Here is a 20,762-nt window from a genome sequence, read left to right on the forward strand (position 1 = left end):
CTACTCCGTCCCGAAGGCTAGCTCAGATAAGGTGGCGGCAAAAAAAAAAATGCGAGAAGAAATGTTTTCCGAAATCATGGAAGTGACCCGCAATGAAAGAGCGCATCTGAATGAGTGGAAGGACGTGGTAGCAAAGTACAGGAAAGATGCCAGTGACTGTGAGGACAGGAGGGACCAACGTGAGGATAGGAGGGACGCTCGAGATGAGAGGAGAGACGCTCAAGATGAGAGGAGAGATGCTCAAGATGAGAGGTGGCGGCAGGAAGATCAGCGGTGGCGGGATGCAACTCTGGGGCTACTGCGTGATCAAATTGACATGCTCCGGTGTCTGGTGGAGCTTCAGGAACGGCAGCAGGATCACAGAGTGCCGCTGCAGCCCTGTATAACCACCCTCCCCCCTCACCATGTTCCTTAGCCTCCTCACCCAGACGTGTAAGAACGCGTGGGGGGAGGCTCCGTGCACCCGCCCACTCCACCCCCGTGGACAGCCCAACCAGAAGGCTGTCATTAATGTGAAATTTTTTTAGTGGCCTTTTCCTTCCCTCCTATCCTCCTCCCAAACCACCCCCGGGCTACCTTCTCAGTTCTCTCCCTCTTTTTATAATGAATTAATAAAGAATACATGATTTTTAAACGATAGTGACTTTATTTCCTTAAGCAAGCTGTAATCGAAGGGGGAGGGTGGGTTGCTTACAGGGAATGAGTCAATCAAGGGGGGTGGGGATTCATCAAGGGGAAACAAACACAGCAGTCACACTCTACCCTGGCCAGTGATGGAGCTCGTTTTCAAAGCTTCTCTGATGTGCACCACTTCCTGGTGAGCTCGTCTAATCTCCCTGGTGTCTGGCTGCATGTAATCAGCGGCCAGGTGATTTGCCTCAGCCTCCCACCCCACCATAAAGGTTTCCCCCTTACTCTCACAGAGATTGTGGAGAACACAGCAAGCAGCAATAACAAAGGGGACATTGGTTTGGCTGAGGTCTGAGCGAGTCAGTAATGTGCGCCAGCGAGCCTTTAAACGGCCAAAGGCACATTCTACCACCATACTGCACTTGCTCAGCCTGTAGTTGAACAGCTCCTGGCCACTGTCCAGGCTGGCTGTGTATGGCTTCGTGAGCCATGGCATCAAGGGGTAGGCTGGGTCCCCCAGGATAACGACAGGCATTTCAACATCCCCAACTGTTATTTTCTGGTCTGGGAAGTAATTCCCTTGCTGCAGCCGTTTAAACAGAGTAGTGCTTCTGAAGACGTGAGCGTCATGAACCCTTCCCGGCCATCCCACGTGGATGTTGGTGAAACGTCCCTTGTGATCCACCAGTGTTTGCAGCACCATTGAAAAGTACCCCTTGCGGTTTATATACTGGGTGCCCTGGTGCTCTGGTGCCAAGATAGGGATATGGGTTCCATCTACCGCCCTCTCTCCCCCACAGTTAGGGAATCCCATTGCAGCAAAGCCATCCACTATGGCCTGCACGTTTCCCAAAGTCACAACCTTTGGTAGCAGCAGCTTAATGACTACTTTGGCTACTTGCATCACAGCAGCCCCCACAGTTGATTTGCCCACTCCAAATTGATTCCCGACTGACCGGTAGCTGTCTGGCGTTGCAAGCTTCCAGAGGGCTATTGCCACTCACTTCTCCACTGTGAGGGCTGCTCTCATCTTGGTATTATGGCGTTTCAGGGCAGGGGAAAGCAAGTCACAAAGTTCCATGAAAGTGCCCTTACGCATGCGAAAGTTTCGTAGCCACTGCGAATCGTCCCACACCTGCAAAACTATGCGGTCCCACCAGTCTGTGCTTGTTTCCTGGGCCCAAAATCGGCGTTCAATGGCTAGAACCTGCCCCATTACCATCAGGATCTCCAAAGCGCAGGGGGCCACGGTTTGAGAGAATTCTGGGTCCATGTCCTCATCACTCTCATCGCCGCGCTGCCGTAGCCGCCTCCTCCTCACCTGGCTTTGCTGGTCCTGGTTCAGCATAGACTGCACGAGAATGCGCGAGGTGTTTAAAACGTCCACGATTGCGGTATTGAGCTGAGCAGGGTCCATGCTTGCTGTGCTATGGCGTCTGCACAGTTCACCCAGGAAAAAAGGCGCAAAACGGTTGTCTGCTGCTTTCACGGAGGGAGGGGTGAGGCTGTACCCAGAACCACCCGCGACAATGATTTTTGCCCCATCAGGCACTGGTACCTCAACCCAGAATTCCAAGGGGTGGGGGAGACTGCAGGAACTATGGGATAGCTACAGGATAGCTACCCACAGTGCAACGCTCCGGAAATCGACACTAGCCTCGGACTATAGACACACACCGCCGAATTAATGTGTGTTGTGTGGCCACGTGCACTCGACTTTATACAATCTGTTTTACAAAACCGGTTTCTGTAAAATCAGAATAATCCTGTAGTGTAGACGTACCCTTAGTCTCTCACTATAAGGCATGTTCTCCAGAACTTGTATCAATCTGATAGTTCTGTTCTGAATCCTTTCCAACATTTTAATATCCTTTTTGAAGTGTGGACACCAGAATGGGCACAGTATTCCAGCAACAGGCTCACTAAGCTGTAAACAGACAATACCAACTCCCTACTCCTTGATATTCCCCCACTTATACATCCAAGGATCAAGTTTGCCCTCTTAGTTACAGAATAGCACTGGGAACTCACATTCAATTGGTTATCTACCATGACCCTTAAATCCTTTTCAGAGTCACTCCATGCTGGGATACAACCCCCCATCTTATAAGTGTGATCTCTATTCTTTCTTCCTAGATGTATGAACTTGAATTTGGCTCTTAAAATGCACATAGTTCAAATGAGCCCAGCTTACCAAGCAATCCAGTTTGGTTTGTATAACTGACCTGTCTCCATTACTATTTACCACTCCACCAATTTGTGTCATATGCAAACTTTACAAGCAATGATTTTATATTTTCCTCCACATTGACAAAGATAATGAATAGCATTGGGCCAAGAACAGATCCTCTGGGACTGCACTAGAAACACCCCCACTGGATAATCCCCTTAAAATTATTTTGGAGATCTATCAATTAGCCAGTTTTTAATCCATTTCATATGGGCAACATTGATTTTTGTATATTGCCAATTTTTTTTATTAGATTGTCATATGGGACTGAGGGTATGTCTACATTATGAAATTAGGTTGATTTTATAGAAGTCGATTTTTGGAAATCGATTTTATACAGTCGATTGCGTATGTCCACACTAAGCACATTAAGTCAGTGGCTAGCATCGATTTACGGAGCGGTGCACTGCGGGTAGGTATCCCACAGTTCCCGCAGTCTCCACCACCCATTGGAATTCTGGGTTAAGCTCCCAATGCCTGATGGGGCAAGAACATTGTTGTGGGTGGTTTTGGGTACATGCCGTCAGTCACCCCTCCCTCCGTGAAAGCAATGGCAGACAATCATTTCGTGCCAGACACCAGGGCAATTAGAAGAGGACAGCAAGGCACATCAGAAATGCTTTGAAAACCAGTTTCATGACTGGCCAGGCTTCGGTGTGACAGTTGTGTGTGTTTCTTCTTGATGCAAACCCGTCTCCTTTGTTGATTTTAATTCCCTGTAAGCCAACCATCCTCCCCCCTTCGAAATAAAGTAACTATTGTTTTGAAACCAAGTGTTCTTTCTTTATTAATTAAAAAAAAATGAGATAACAGACAAGGTAGCCTGGGTGGGGTGGGGGAGGAGGGAAGGACAAGGCCACATTGATTTTTAGTGTGGCTACAATAAGCAAACTGTTTGAATACAGCCTTCTGTTGCTTGGGCCATCCTCTGCAGTGGAGTGGCTGGGTGCCCGGAGCCTCCCCCCCAGGCATTCTTGGGCATCTGGGTGAGGAGGCTATGGAACATGGGGAGGAGGGTAGGTGGTTATACAGTGGATGCAGCAGGGGTCTGTGCTCTTGTTGGCTTTCCTGCAGCTCCAACAGATGCTTCATGTCTGTTTGCTCCCCCAACAGACGCTTCATCATGTCCCTTTGCTCCCCCATTAGCCTCAGCATCGCATTCTGCCGCTGCTCTTCATGCTCAATTAATTCTTTCTTGGCCTCTGCCACTGAATGCCTCCAGGCAGTAAGCTGTGCGCTATCAGTTAGGGAGGACTGCATGAGCTCGGAAAACATGTAATTGCGAGTGCGTTTTTTTTCACCTTATAATCTGCGATAACCTCAAGGACAGAGATGTTAGGGGGAGTGTAGAAACATTCTACGTTCTATGATTCTGGGGGGACTGAATGGTCATTTGTGCTGCTGAGTTCGCCACGCTGACCAAACAGGAAATGAAATTCAAAAGTTCCCGGGGCTTTTCCTATGTACCTGGCTAGTGCATTGGAGTTCAAAGTGCTGTCCAGAGCGGTCACAATGGAGCACTCTGGGATAGCTCCCGGAGGTCAATACCGTTGATTTGTGTCCGCACTACCCCAAATTCGACCCAGCAAAGTCGATTTTAGCGCTACTCCCCTTGCCGGGTAGGAGTACAGAAGTTGATTTTAAGAGCCCTTTAGGTCAACGGAACAGGGTTGGTTGTGTGGACACAGTCATTTTTAAATCAACCTAACATGGCTAAATTCGACCTAACCCCATAGTGTAGACCAGGCCTAAGTCAAATGCCTCGCATCTGATATCAGCCTTTTTATGGTTTAGCCCAGGATTGATGTCAGGCTAATTGGCTTATAGTTTCCCAGGTCTTTCTATTTACCCTTTTAAAATATTGGTGAGACATTAGCTTTTTTCCCAGTCTTCTGGAACTTTTCCAGTATCCCAAGATTTTTTTAAAAAAACATTAATTCAGAGAGCTCCTCAGCCAGTTAATTGAAAACTGTTGGGTACAAGTAACTAGTCCTGAAGATTTAAACTTGTTTAATAGCTACTGTTTCACATCCTTCCTAATTAGTGATGGAATAGAAAGTATTTCAGTATCAGTTTAAGATACAAATACTTCACTCTGCTTTCCAAATACAGAACAGAAATATTTGCTGAACACTTATTCCTTTTCTATATCACAATTGATAATTTTGCCATCCTTGATAACTACTGGACCTATATCATATAACATCTGAAAAGCAGAACCTGCAGCAGAAGGATTGACTGAGTTAAACCTGATAAAGGCTGATTGTGCATTCCTTTCCTGTTAGTCAGCCAGCTGCTTTTTTTAATAGATCAGGACTTTTTGGACTAGTTGCTCATTCTTGTGCTAAGATATATTCTTTCATTTGTACCTTCAGGCATGCTGTGGAAGTAAGGTTCCTATTAGCTAAAAACAGCCCACTCGCCCCCTGCCCCATGTTCCCTGTTGTGTGCCAGTCCACAGGCTAAAGAACAGATCAAAATATGCAAGAGATGATTGTTTCACACGACAGAAAGCAACTCTGATTTCTTTCTAGCACCATTTCCATAATAACTACTTGGCTCAGAAATGGAGGAAAACTGCTTTCAATTACCAGGTGCTGGTTTTGTAAGCCTTTCCTTGGGGTGGTGGCTAGAAGTACAACATGAACTGTACCCAGTTCACTGAAAGTTAAATAGTCTAGATGTATGCTGTGGGCCAGATCTTCATCTGGTGTAAATCTGCCTAGCTCCACTGACTTCAATGAATTTATGCTAATTTACACCAAATCAAGATCTGGTCTACAAGTTTTCCTTATTTTCTTTTAGGCCCTTACAAAAACCTGCAGGCTACAAAGCCAGCTCCCAGAGCAACCTATTCTGTGCTTTCAGCAGCCAAGCAGAGCAGTGCAGTATTGAACTCCAGGGCAATGGGCCAGTCCTCCCAGGACTTACTGTGCTGATGAGCTAGGACCTGGGGCCCTCATCCTCCACTGCGCTGCACCAATATTGTGTCGGTATAACTGCACTGCAGCGGAGGGAGTGAAGCTGGTGTAACGGGTGGCAAATCAGGCCCTATAATAGGGAAATAAAACTGCAGTCCCTTGTGTGGTACTGCATAATACAAACCAACAGGCTTCTGAATCAAGCAAAATCCACACTCCTAGTACAAAGACCCAAACTCTAGGGTTGGAATCATAATAGGGGTGTCCTGCCTGCTTTATATGGAAAACAAGCATTAAACCACCAAGCTTGACCTTAGATCGTGCCCACCCAAGAGAGAGCTACTAGTATAGATCAAACTTGGGGCATCCACCAAGACAGCTTCCATAGAAATCACTGTGCTGGTCAGCTAGAGCCTGTCACTGTCACAAACTCAGATCCCACTGAAGTCAATGGAAAATCGAGTGACCAGATGTCCCGATATTTGGAGCTTTGTCTTATATAGGCGCCAATTACCCCCGCCGCCCCCGTCCTGATTTTTCACACTTGCTGTCTGGTCACCCTAATGGAAAATCTCCCACTGATATCAACAAAACCTGGATTTGGCCATTACAGAATAAGATTGGCACTTGCCAACCGGTTTCTTTACTATTTTTATCTATCTGCATTCACTGTCATCCATAGTGAGTAGCTTTGCTTGTGGGACTGAACCTGCACAGAGATGGACTATATTTGATATCCTGATTTCTTGCCAAACTGGAAACTATTTTGGCAAACATGATACATTAAACTTATTTTTGATGTTGCCACCTTTCTAGCAGAGTGTTAGATTTACATGTGTGAGCAATGTTGGGTTTTTATGACATTTGAAACTTTTTGGGAAGTCAGGCGGATGGGGGATGTCGCCTCATCTAACACAATATTTTTGTCATGTTTTGTAACATGGCTTGTGTACCTACTTCCAATTACATGCCCTTTTCTGTAACATTTCCATTTAATGCATGTATATTTATGCTCATACATTTCTATGTTCCGTGAAGTGTCAGTGGGTTGCATAGAAGATAATGAAATGACACCAGGTCTAGTGATTTTTGCACAGATAGCCACCAAATGGGTTTGAGTGTCCAGCTCCTCTTAAATTAATGTGAATTAGGTGTCCAAATCTCTTAGGCAGATTTGAAAATCTTAGCCTTAATGGCTGCTTCAATTCTTTTAACTAACTCATCTGTCTTATTGAGAATTCAGTATTCTTCTGTTAGCAGGAGTTCTCTGATTTTGGAAGTATTTGTCTTTCCGATTATTGGATCATGAATCATTTTGTTGGCTAGATGGCTGAAACTGTGCACAGAGACTGATTCACACAATGCAGTGTTCTGTCTGTTGTTGTGCAGGGGTGATTGTATTTTAGATACAGGAAGTAGTAGATGCCCAGAAAGCACCTTTGTTCTTATTATGTTAAGATGAAATAAAATGACGTAACTGCTTCAAACACTCCAGACTCTAGCTCTGGAAGCCTAGGATGTCTTCCAAATAAATCACTGGCCCTTGGAAAATGGGAATTCAGCCCCTGCTCTAAAAGCTCCTTTGTTTCTGGCTGCCTCGCCACTACTGAATCTTCCCATTCTGGGTTCACTTTTCAAAGAAAGCTATGAGCCTGCTTTTCTGGTAGCTGGTTCTTTAAGTGTAGGGGATACAAACAGTTGCTGTGCTAGGGCAGCCATATTGTTTGTGGCTGTTGTTTGCTGTATATTCCTCCCTTACAACTGGTAAGTATTGTTAGCTCCTACTTTGTGATCCCTTTCTCTCGCTCCTGAAAAGAGAGACATGTCTTCACACCTCTTAACTGGTTCTCTGGGGTGTTATTCCCTCAGAAGAGAAGAAAATCATCAAAAGCCTGTAGGATCAGGTATAGTATTTGGAAGGGCAGGCAGGGTTCAAAAGTACTCCCCTCCCTTTGGTTCTCAGTCCTTGTAGAGGAAAACGTTTTTGCTTTCATCCTGCAGCAAAATTATTACTGTTAGTAGCTGCAAGTAATTTATTAAATATGGCTTCAACAGGTGTCCTACAGCAGTATTGACAAACCCAAGCACTCAGATCATGAGCCATACCCCCCAAATTATGAGATGCTAAAAAATATAATAAATCTTGAGTTCTTTTTTCTTTGTCTTCTGGGTTTTGAGCCTTTAGGGTGCATTCAGGTCATATTTTTCAAGCTTTTTCTCTGCAACCATGAAGGCTAGAAGCTTACTGCTTTTTTTTTAAATGAAAGCTGAAATTGTCACAAAATCACTTGATTCCAGAAACTGGGGCTTGAATCTAAACAGCAAAGATTATGAGGGTTGGCATCACTGCTAAAGCTTTCCAAAATGAAGCAAAATGTGGAAGAGCTGAGGTGGAAATAATTTTTCACTATACAACTCTAGTCACAATGCATGTTTTTTTTCTGGTGACTTCATACATCCCCAATTTGATTTTCTCCTGCTTCCTTCCTTTACCTGCTCACTTAAGCTGCCTCTAGTGTTCCCAAATGTGCTCTGCATTTACTTAACTCTGCTCTAATCAATTAATGTTAGATTCCACACATCTGTTTATGCTGAGCAGTCTGTACCACTTCATACCAATTGATTGAATTTGCATTCTGTTTTTTGATGTTATAATTTCCTCCCTCAAGCAGATATTTCCCTCAGACACACATATTTGGGGTTTTTTTTCGCATTCCTGGTAAGAGAGGTGCTAATAAAATTGCCAAGTTGTCTTTGCTAAGCTCAATTGACTTTTTAGAGGCAGCAGATCAAGTGGGGAGCCCCTGCAAATGAAGGTATATTGATAGTGAAGTGTTAATGAGAGAAAGTCTGTTAATGTAAGGCCTGCTCCTACTCATTAAAGCTGTCATTGTCTGATGTCAGTGGCAGCAGGATTAGGTTCCTGATTTGGACTGACTGACTATTTCCAACTGCAGAGATGAGGCAGCTGAATCCTTGTTATGAAAGAGCAAAGCACTAAGTTATCCCCACAGATGGACTAGACAGTAGGTCTCCAGCTAATTATTCCCTTAGAAATTGCTCTGTAGGGCACGGGCCCACCTTAGCTATGTTAGTTTGTTCAATCTGATTTGTAATAAAGTGCTAATTCAGTGCTTTGGGCACAAGACGTAATGGATGTGACCATGTGTGACAGATGTAATGTTACTATAAAATCTTGACTACATCTTGTATCCCAAAATATAAAGTGCGCTGATACCATAATTTGATCCAGAACATAGCTAAGGTATCAGTGATCTGTAAGACTTGCATTGACAAAGCTGCCACTGGTCCAAAGAAGCCTATATACTCCATCAGAGTCGTGTGTGAGTTATTGGTTGGAATGGACAATATATGTATGGGATGATAACTAGAAATGGACCTAGTGTTGCCAACTTTCAAATTACAGAAAATCGAACACCCTTGGCCCGCCCCTTCCCTGAGGCCCTGCCCCTTCTCCATGGCTCCACCCTCGATCACTCCATCTCCCCTCTGTCTGTCGCTTGCTCTCCCCCACCCTTGCTCACTTGCTCATTTTCACTGGACTGGGGCAAGGGGTTGGGGTGCGGGAAGGGGTAAGGGCTCCGGCAAGGGGTTCAGGCTCCAGGTTGGGGCCAGAAATGAGGGTTTCATGGTGTGGGAGGGGGCTCTGGGCTGGGGGTTGGGATGAGGGGTTTGTGGTGCAGGAGGAGGTTTGGGGTGTGGACTCCAGGAGGGAGTTTGGGCGTGGGAGGGGCTCAGAGCTGGGGCTGGGTGTTGGGCACGGGAGGGAGTTTGGAATGCGGGCTCCAGGCAGCGCTTACCTCAGGTGGCTCCTGGAAAGCAGTCGTCATGTCTCTCTCACTCCTAGACAGAGGAGCGGCCGCAGGAGCTCTGTGTGCTGCCCCTGCCTGCAGGGGCCACCACCATAGCTCCCATTTGGCTGCAGTTCCCAGCCAATGGGATCTGTGGGGGTGACCCCTGCAGGTGGGGGCAGCGTGCAGAGCCCCTGTGGCCGCCCCTCTGCCTAGGAGTGGGAGGGACCTATTGGCCACTTCCCGGGAGCCATGCAGAACCAGGTATGAAGCCTGCCAGCCCCACTGTGCCACCAACCAGACTTTTAATGGCCTGGTCAGAAGTGCTGACTGGAGCCAGCAGGGTCCATTTTTGACTGGGTGTTGACACTGAACAGTATGGACCCAAACTGAACAATTCAAATGCAAACCTCAGGCATCCAGAATTTGAATGCAGGGTTTTAGTCTGGTCAATTACAAAGACAGGAGCCAACTTCAAAATTCAGTTCTGTGCTGAAAGCATCTCATAGCAGGGTTAGTGGAAACCTTCAGCACATAAATCAAGGCTTAACTCAAGTTCCAGGTTAGCTGTACTGTTCAACTTAAATGCTTTTAAATGCTTTATAAATTTTAAATGATGTCAGCATTCTTGTTTAGGGAACTGTGAAAGTGCTGAGCTGAATACATTCACTGTAATAAATAAACACTGGAAACCACTGGGAATGTGCAAGTGTCAACCAGTGTTATTAAGCTAAGAACATCTTTGGCATTGCTGAGCTAGGGACGATCGGGCCCAATTTATTTCTTGTGGTCAGTCATTTGATTAATGGTTTTGTCTTGGACTAAAAATACCAGCACACTTATCAACTGGCTAAGAAAAACTGAACCTCTTCAAAACTGTTGGCTCATGTTTTGATGTGAAGCAGAGATGAGCTGATTGATGTAGTGGAAATTTGCCTTAGCAATACCTGGTGACTTGCAGGTTTCTAAGATGCACTTGATTGGATACTGTACACCCAATGCTAATCTGATATTAAGTAGTGAGATCTATTTTTCCAGACACTAGCACAAGTTAGAGCAACTTCAGGTCTGCTCTAACTTGTATCAATGGATGACAGCTCTCAAGGAGTCACTTGCTGCTTATAAACTAGCACACAAGGCCCTGCCCTCTCCCACCCCTCATATTCCTGTCCCCAGGGGGGAAGAGGAGCAGCTGGCATACATGAGGATTCCTCTGTTCTAGGGTTATCCGGGTGCTATTTTTTAAGGCAGATTTTCATCTCTTTTGTGTCTCTGGAGCTTACTCATCCAGGGACATGAAGCATGAGTAGTGGGAAGCAGTTTTGTTGTGATGGAACTGCTAAGCAGGGGACTACATTTGCAATCAGTCCCCTCTCCACAGCACACCACCTTCCCCTGGCCAGGCAAGGAGGAAAGGTTGTGAACCAGGAAGTGGCCAGGCTCTGTTGGGAAGTAGTGGCCACATGGAAAGCCAGGAGCTGCAGAGAAGCAGGATGAAGAGAGGAACCCCCAGGCAGAGCTTTGTGTGGAACAGGCTGTGCGTGCCGGATGGGGTGCAGGTTTATGGGGGATTAGCAGCAGCTGGTCAGAGAACCGGTGCAAAGGGGCCCCAATGAGAGAGAGTAACTGAGCCTGGCCTGGAAAGCTGCAAGTGCCTATTGCTTGAATAGAGACTGGACTGGAAAGGGCACCCCAAGCAGCAGGCCTGAAGAACCCTGACTCTTGATTCGACTGCCCCAGGGAGCCAAACACTTCCTGCTGTTGCTTACTGTGAACTGTAACTGTTCAAGCCTCTGTCCCTAGGGTGTCTGCAAACTTTCTCTATCCTGCCAGCCCTAGTAAAATACACTTTCACTGAGCCATGGTAAGTGCGTTATTGGACAGATCAGGGCTAGTACCTGCAAGGCCTACTGCAGAAGAATGTACAGTGCTTGTCTCTGAGGCATGGTACATCGGTGTTACCAGATGTGCCCGTTACTTTGGGGTATGCTCATTTATTAGGGTTACTTTTCTGGGGTGGGGGTGCGGATTCTATAATTCTATCAGCGTACTGGTTGTGTCACTTGTGTGTTCAGACTTCTCCCTTCTGCAAGTCTCATCCCCGCGGAGCGATCCTGCAGGACCTAGATTCCCCACGGCTGGGTTCCTCCACCCCAAAATCAGATGAACACGTATGCACACTAACAGAGCAAGTCTGAGTGGACTGGGTCAATCAGCGCTCTCAAGCTGACCCCCTTATATGTTCCTGTACTCCAGGGGTCGGCAACCTTTCAGAAGGGTTGTGCCGAGTCTTCATTTATTCACTCTAATTTAAGGTTTCGCGTGCCAGTAATACATGTTAACATTTTTAGAAGGTCTCTTTCTGTAAGTCTATAATATATAACTACTTTACATACAACAATAGTTTAAATAAGGTTTTTAAAATGTTTAAGAAGCTTCATTTAAAATTAAATTAAAATGCAGAGCACCCCGGACCAGTGGCCAGGACCCAGGCAGTGTGAGTGCTGCTGAAAATCAGCTCACGTGCCGCCTTCCGCACGCGTGCCATAGGTTGCCTACCCCTGTTGTACTCAATGGGCAGGGTCAAGTAGCACTTTCGAGCTGCCACCCTTATATGCCCCTGATCTCAATAGACTGGGCCAAGCAGCACTTTCAGCTGCCACTCTTACATACCACAGGTTCAGCACATCCCTATCCCCACTTTCACATTACAATTATACAGGTAGTAACTCACTTGATGAGCAAACCCCACAGGATTTTTGGGTGCTACATGGATCTTTAGCTTAGGTAAAAGAAGGGTTGCTGCAAAGTAAATGGGGAAGCTAAAAACACAAAAGAGTAAAGTTCGGAGAGAGAGAGAAGCAACCAGCTTAACCATAAAAGTTATTTATTGAATAATAGTGATAACTACACAAGGCGGGCTAAACAAACATAACAGTTACATTATTAAACGTTAATACCTGAGGTAGAAAAGAAAAGAGAGAGGGAGGGATCTCACCCACTCCAAGAGGCTTGAACTGGTCTGGGTTCCCAGGTGATGGTGGTAGCTCAGGGTTCTGAGTGCTGGAGACAGGCAGAGCCCCCAGCACAATCAGTCAGGAGATGGAGTCCTAGTGGAACTGGTGCGGAGTTTGGGTCCATGCAGCAGAACACTTACTTGAACATAGGTAGGGGTTTTTGTAGAAAAACAACAATGGTTCAAGGGAGAACACTAGATTTGTTTATGGGTAAACTGATGACTCAAGGGTTTTCTTTAGGCTAGACAATGGGAGCTGATCACTCTTGGATATGGGTGGTGTTTTCATCTAGGGAGCTCACAATGCAATTAGGCTGCTTCAGTATTTTGGATATCAATCAAGGAAGGATTCATTACTAGAATTGGTCTGATAATTGCTGAGCTGGGTGTGTGCAGGCGTAGGTTCATTAACATCTGGAGCGGAGATCTTCCATGATGCAGTGCTTCCCTGCTTTTCTGGTCCCAGAGTTCAGTGCGGTTCTCTATTCTTCATTCTGTATGCTAACGGAGATGTCTCTCTGTCCCATCTTTCATGGAGATGAGGCTAGGGGAGTTGTCTCTGTTCTCCATTCTATATGCTAATGGAGATGTCTTAATCTTGTCACCCTTGTCAGGAGGGGTCTAGGTGTGTCTCCCAACACCCTTCACTGCTCTCTGCAAGCTTTTTCTCTGATTGGTTTTGGTTCAAGCAGAGATTGATGTGTGTGTGTGTTGGGGGGTGTCTTTCATGAGTCAGACAGGCTAGATACTGTGTTCCCCAAAAACACAGAGCTGACTGGTATCATCTGGCATGCTACTGGCACCATAGAGGTTATATGTACTCCATCACTGAGCAGCCCCAAGAGCACCGTGTTCACTGCTTGGTAAAATACTGACTTAATTTATTTTATATTTTTATTGTTTTAGTTAGAGGTCACTGTTTGCTAAAATGACATTTTATTTGGAAACAATGTGGGTTTCCCCCCTTTGGGGTGAGAGAACTTTGTTAATTAATTTAGTTAAAGCCACCTACAATTTATTGGTGACAGACAGACAGGGTACAGCTGGTAGCAGCAGTTCATTTTTGGGTGCACCTACAAACTTTTCCACAAGTCTATTTCAGTTAACAATCCTTAACCCATCCTCAAGCCTCTCCATGCCATTTTGAATGAGCCCTAGGTAAAATGAAGATAGACGCTGGGACTGATTCACCACTGTGCTACTTCAGTTTCATGCTGAGGCAACTCCATTGAAAGTTACACCTGTGTAACAGTGGAGTTCAGTGGTCATGGTCCAAGAATGAGTATGGCCCTTAGTGAGTCACAAATGTATAATAGGCTCATCGTTACAGCTAGAGCTTTGCATCTGTTGATTATTATCAAGCACAGCTACAATCTTCATTTTAGCAAATTAAAGAAAAGAGTCAATAAAAGTGACAAAAGTGTTGGGGGTAAACTCCATGGTCACATAGATTGGTGCAAAGAGAAGGTGACTTGATTTCAGTGGAGTCACTCCCTATTGACATCAGCTTCCGTGAGTGGGGAACGTCATCTGCAATCTCTTTGTTCACATACATGGCTCATTTTTTTTCCTTTCAGTTTTCTCACTGATGAGCAATCGTCTGCTCCTTGTAACTGGAAAGACATTAGAAGCCATGAGTGCCTTTGTTGTGGTAAACCTCTTCTTCTTCATTTCTCCTCTGTACTTGCCTTGTAAATGCAGAATAAATGCTGGATGGCATCTGAATATAACAAACACGATTTTACTTCATCTATCTGAGTATTTGCATGGTCTATTATCTGTGTACATTTAACCCAGCCTGGCACCAGAAAAGATTATATCAATTCCCAGAATGCCCTTGGATGTAATTAGATGTCTAAACATACATTTCACAAACACAGCAGACAGCTTGCTGTGAGCTTGTCGTTCTTCCCCTCCCCCTTTAGAAATGCTAGCATTTCTTCTGATTAACATTATTGCATAGCTAGTACAATACGCAGACCTCTTTTGTACAGCAAGTTTTGTGGTATTTTTTACTGGACGTTACTGCAAATTATTTTACACAGCTCTTACTTTCCCATATTTTATGCAACTTACACTCCGCTAGACCTACACAAAATGTTAACATCAAATGGGCTTTTGGCCACAAACCAGGAGCAGATATATGGTCCTTAAAGCAAAGGCATGGTACTTGTGTAACCCACATACTTTATTTCTCCAGGGTAGGCGGGGGGAAGAAGTAGGCTTGGGAAGTAGGAAGAAGAAGACATGGATCTTAGTTTGATATCCTGTGTCACTTCTCATGTGCAGAGCAGGGCAACTCAGCTAGAAGGATCCAGAAACTTCCAAAAAAGGGAGTGGCAGTTACGTGACACAGCTGTGCCGTAGCTATTCTAATGCTGCGGGGGGCAACCCACTTAGCAGGCTACACCCTGGTCACCCTCTGAGAGCTGAGCCAATCAGAGAGCTAGGGGGGCAGGATTTATAAATACAAGAGTTACAGACAGCCCTGTAGACTTAGCAGCTGATTGACGCAGGACCAAGAGATGTGTTTGCTGTAAGGGCTGGATTCCAGTCCCTGTACAACTCTGGATGAAGGAGAGTACTATTCCAGCGTTATTTATGAGGGAGGCCCCTATTAAGATAATGTTTGGTCCACTGCACTGTGTTGTATGGACATAGAGGGAGAGCTGGAGCGCAAGCATTTGTTACCCTAGAGGCTACGGAGTCAGTGGGGAAAAAAACAGTTACTGACCTTTCGTAATGTGTTCTTCGAGATGTGTTACATGTGTCCATTCCACTCTTGGTGTGTGCGCACCCTGAGCACAGTCACCAGGAATTTTTCCTCAGTGGTACCTATTGGGGCAGCTTGAATGATAATGCTGCACGCTGCTAGTGCCAGTATAAAGCTCCCAGCCAGCCCCATGCCACCTCAGTTCTTTTTTTCTGGAAACTCCAATGTAGAGGGGTAGGAGAGCAGGTCGTGGGATGGACATGTGTAACACATCTCGAAGAACAACAGTTATGCAAGGTCAGTAACCGTTTTTTCTTCTTCACATGATTGCACATGTGCATTCTACTACTGGTAACTCCAAATCAGTGATATAGACAGAGGGATTGGGGCTCACCTACACACAGATACAACAAGGAGTTTGGTGGCACCTTAAAGACTAACAGATTTATTTGGGTATAAGCTTTTGTGGCTAAAAAAACCTCATTTCTTCAGATGCATGGAGTGAAAGCTACAGATGCAGGCATTATATAATGACACATGAAGAGAAGGGCGTACCTAATAAGTGGAGAACCAGTGTTGTCAGGGCCAATTCAATCAGGGTGGATGTAGTCCACTCCCAATAATAGATGAGGAGGTGTCAATTCCAGGAGAGGTAATGCTGCTTCTGTAATGAGCCAGCCACTCCCAGATACACACAGATAGTAATACTGCCCAACTGAATTTGACCGCATACTAGAGTAGTTGGTGATGGCGTAATGGGAGGAGAACATGTGACCAATGACCAGGTTGCAGCTTTGCACTTGTCCTGAATAGGGATCTGCACCAAGAACACCCCTGCGAATGTTTGTGATATCATGGAACGAGCAGTCAGGTTACTTGGTGGTGAAACACCTGTCTGATCACGAGAAGCATGAATACACAAAGTTATCCAGGATGAAATTCTTTGCAAAGAGATTGGAAGACCTCTCATTCTGTCAATCACAGCCGTAGACAGTAGGGTGCACCGCCAAAATGGTTTAGTCCTTTCTATCTAGCATGCTAGAGCCCATCTAACAGCCAATAAGCGAAGTTGTTAATTCTCTTTATTTGCATGAAGTTTTGGGTAAAAAGTAAATAAATTGCCTGATTGCTATGAAATTGTGAAACTACTTTGGGAACGAAGCTGGGGTGAGGACGTAAAGACACATTATCTTTAAAGAAGACTGTGTATGGTGGCTCCAATGTGACGGCCTGGAGTTCAGAGACTCTTCTGGCAGAAGTGATGGCTATTAGAAAAGCCACTTTCCAGAAGAGGTATAGCAAGGAGCATGTTGCTAGCAGCTCAAACAGTGGTCCCATAAGTTTGGACAAGATCAGTTCCAGGTCCCAGGGGGAACAGGTTCCCTCACTGGAGGGTACCACCTTTCTAGTCCTTTGAGGAATCTGTCATGTCATTTGAAAAAAAAACAGATTGGTTATTCACCAGAGATCTGATAGAGGAAATAGATAAGCCTTGCCTTTTCAGGTGGAACAAACAGTTGAGTATATTTTGAATAAGGATGGTATGATGGGACTACCTACAACGTTATGTGGCCCATCAGCAGTTTCCAGTAGCAAAAATCCCCAACAGCTGGAGACAGGGTATTAGATGAGGAGGGCTTTGAGTTACTACAGAGAATTCTTTCCCAGGTATCTGCCTGGTTGCCTTGTATTGCCCACATGCTCAGAGTCTAACTGATCACTATATTTGGGGTTAGGAAGGAATTTCCCCCTGGCAGAGACCCTGGGTGTGGGGGTTCGCCTTTCTCTGCAGCATGGGGCATGGGTCATTTGCAGGTTTAAACTTGTGTAAATGGTGGATTCTCTATAACTTTAAACCATGTCTTTAAACCATGATTTGAGGACTTCAGTAACTCAGCCAGAGGTTAGGGGTCTATTTCAGAAGTGGGTGGGTGAGGTTCAGTGGCCTATAATGTGCAGGAGGTTAGACTAGATGATCACAGTGGTCCCTGCTGAATGGTCCCCAGTCTATGAATGGATGAATTTGTTGGTGAGACTCAAATTTGGGAAGCCCAGACCAACAGTCGCTTCCATTTTAATAGGTAGGTGGTCCTGGTGGAGGGCTTTCTACTGCTTAGTAACACTTGGCAAACTTGCTTTGAGCAAACCTGTTCTCTGGGATTTAGCCATGGAGCTTCCAGGCCATTCAGTGAAGGAAGCTTAGGTTCAGGTGGAGCACCAGCAGTGGTCCCGGGAGATCAGATGCAGGTATAATGGGAGTGAGATTGGAGTTGTCACTGAAAGGTCTAGCAGAGTGGAGAACCAGTGTTGGCAGGGCCATGTTGGGGCTATTAATGTAACGCAGGAGTGGTCTCACTTGATTTTGAGTAACACTCTGTGAAGGAGTGGGATTGGAGGGGAAAGCATAATAAAGATGTCCTGTCTAGGATAGCAGGAAAGCGACTGTGATGGAACCCAGGGAGCAGAATTGGTGACACTTTCTTTTGTACTTGTTCACAAACAGGTCTATTTGGGAAGTCCCCCAGTGCTGGAAAATGTCTCTGGCTACACATCCAGGCAAAGAAACCACTTGTGTTGACTGGAAAAAGACCTCTCAGATGATCTGCCAGCTTTTTTTGCCTCTCCAGAAGGTAAGAGGCCTCGAGGTTGATTGAGTGGGCTATACAAATTCCGATAGGTCAATTGCTTCCTGACGAAGGAGGGAAGAGTAAGCTCCTTCCTTACTGTTTAGGTAAAATATGGCTGCAGTGTTGTCCGTAAGAACAAAATAACTTTTTGCCCTTGATGTGAGACAGGAACATCTGACAGGCAAGACGAACCGCTCTGAGCTCTCTGACATTGATATGAAGGGAGAGCTCTGCCTTAGACCGAAGGCCCTGAGTTGTGAGGCACCCCACCCTACTGCTGATGTGCCTGAGACCAGAGTCATTAATGGTTGAGGGTACATGAAGGGAATGCCTGCACAAACATTGAGAGGATCCAACCACCAATCCAGCAAGATGATGACCCGTGATGGTATCATGAGTATAGTGTCTAAATGAAGATAGCTTGGTGAACACACTGAGGCCAACCACATTTGGAAGGGTCTGAGGAGCTGTCTCGCATGTTATACCACATAAGTGTATGAGACCATGCCTAGGAGCCTCATACAGTTCCAGGCTGTTGTGATTGGATGACCTTTGAGGTGTGTCACCTGGGAATGGATTGATTCGAATTGCACCTCTGGGAGGAATGCTCTGGCCTGGGTGGAGTCCAACACCGCTCCAATAAACTCTATCCTCTATACCGGACAATGGGTAGACTTGTCTGCATTGATTAGAAGGTTTAGGGCCCTGAACATTGACTGGATGACTCAAATGCTGGACACCAACTGAGTCCTGGACCGACTCATGACTAGCTAGTCATTCAGATAATGGTAGACCTGCACTCCTAATCTCCTCAGGAATGCTGCCATTATGGCCCCACATTTTGTGAACATCTGAAGAGCTGCAGACAGGCCAAATGGGAGCACTGTGAATTGGTAGTGTAACTGGTTCATTACAAATCTGAGGAAACTTCTGTGCCCTTGATATATCGACATGTGAAAGTAGGCGTCTCAAGCCGAGGGTGGCGTACCAGTCTCCGGGATCCAAGGAGGGAATAATGGATGCCAGGGTGACCATGTGAAATTTTTATCTTTTTGAGATAGTTGGTGCAGGTCTAGAATAGCATAAGTGCTCCCTTGGCAAGGCCGGCTCCAGGCACCCGCCCAGCAAGCAGGTGCTTGAGGCGGCCATAGGGAAGGGGCGGCACGTCCAGCTGTTCGGTGGCAATTCGGTGGAGGATCCCTCACTCCCTCTCGGAGCGAAGGACCTGCCGCTGAATTGCCGCCGAAGACTGAAGTGGCGGCGGTGGAGCTCCTGCAGATCGTGATCGCGGCCTTTTTTAATTTTAATTTTAATTTTTTTTTTTTTTTTTTGCTGCTTGGGGCAGCAAAAACCCTGGAGCCAGCCCTGTCCCTTGGCCTTCTGAATTAGGAAATAGCAGGAGTAGAAACCCCTCCCCCTTAACCTCTGTGGCATCTCCTCTACAGTTCTACACAATCCTTCCTTCAGGTGGGAAGTTTTTCATGGGAGGGGTCCCTGAATAGGGACAGGGAGGGAGGGTGGGAAGGATGGGTAGAAATGAACAGGAGGGTGCATCCCATCTTTACAGTGCTCAAAACCCAATGGTCTGTGGTGACACAGGACTAAGCACTGAGGAAGTGGGAAAACTAGTTTGCAAATAAAGGAGAAACAGGATCTGTCATCATGGGAACTGGTACGGCATCCTTGAGTGTCCCATCAAAATGCCTGTTTAGAACCCCCTGGATGTCTGGGTGGGACAGATATTGATGTCAAGGTGGAAGGTGGCCTGCACCTATTTCTCTTCCTCTGCAGGTCCTGATGGGCAACCGGGGCAGAGTACTGAAGAGGCTGTTGAAGCCTGTAGTGCTTCCTTGAAGGAGCTGGGGTGTACAACCCATGGGACGTAAGGGTAGCTCTTGAGCCTTTTAGTCCATGAAGCTTTGCGTCCATCTGTTCTGAAAAGTGCAAAGCTTCTTCGAAAGGCAGGTTCTGAACAGTCTGTTGGACCTCCTGCAGGAGCCCAGAGGACTGCAACTTCTGTGCTTGCCAACTGCCAAAGCCATGGACCTGGCAGCCGAGTCAGACGCATCCAGAGCAGCCTGTAAAGTGGCCCTCACCACCGATTTTTCCCTTGTCCAGAAATGAGAACTCCTGTCCAGTATCTTGTGGTAGCAAGTCTTTCTGAACTTATGCAAGGAGTCTCACAAGTTGAAATCGTACCTGCCCAATAGCTCCTGCTGGTTCGCAATTCTGAGTTGCAACCCCCAGTAGAATAAACTTTCCTACCAACAGGTCTAACTTATTTCAGTCCTTTGATTTTGGGGTTGTGCTTTGATGCCCCTACCTTTCTCTCTCATGGGCAGCAGACACTACAAGGGAGCCAGGGGGTGGGGGACTCATAACCTTGGGCAGGCATGCAATATTTTCATTGAGCTCTTTTTGAAGTGGTGGGAAAGGATACAGGGTTCTGCCACAGAGTCTTAACTGGATGGATACATGATGGTCTCATTGCAAAGCAGGGCTACTTTGGTAGAGCTTGCAGCAGCCAAACTATCAACCAGATTGTGGGAGGACTCTTTTACTGCTTCCATTTGTATATCCAGGTTCAAGGCCTCCCTCTTTAACAACTCTTGGTGCACCTTATAGTCATCTGGGGGAGGCGACATGCCCCCTCCTGAGACCCCCTCATCAGGGGAGGAAGAAGAGGAGGCCAGCACAAGCAGTGGATACTCTTCTTCCATTTCTGCATCAGGAGGATCCATTGAGCTGGCTCTTGGAGTCCAGCACCGGAGCTGGGACTGGATACTGTTCGGTGGGGAGGTGCCATATGTCCT

At 46.1% G+C, this 20,762-nt stretch overlaps 1 long non-coding RNA gene across 1 annotated transcript in view; it reads left to right on the forward strand.

Moving 5' to 3' along the window:
• LOC120397887 overlaps positions 1-20,392 on the forward strand; it is a 78,512-nt gene extending 58,120 nt beyond the window's left edge. Inside the window, exons 3-4 of the long non-coding RNA XR_005594069.1 lie at positions 17,826-17,952; positions 19,741-20,392. This is a non-coding gene — a long non-coding RNA (uncharacterized LOC120397887). The remainder of the gene's footprint in view (positions 1-17,825; positions 17,953-19,740) is intronic.
• Positions 20,393-20,762: the final 370 nt, after the last annotated feature.

Source organism: Mauremys reevesii, linkage group 1, assembly GCF_016161935.1.
Source record: "Mauremys reevesii isolate NIE-2019 linkage group 1, ASM1616193v1, whole genome shotgun sequence".
Lineage (NCBI taxonomy): Eukaryota > Metazoa > Chordata > Testudines > Geoemydidae > Mauremys > Mauremys reevesii.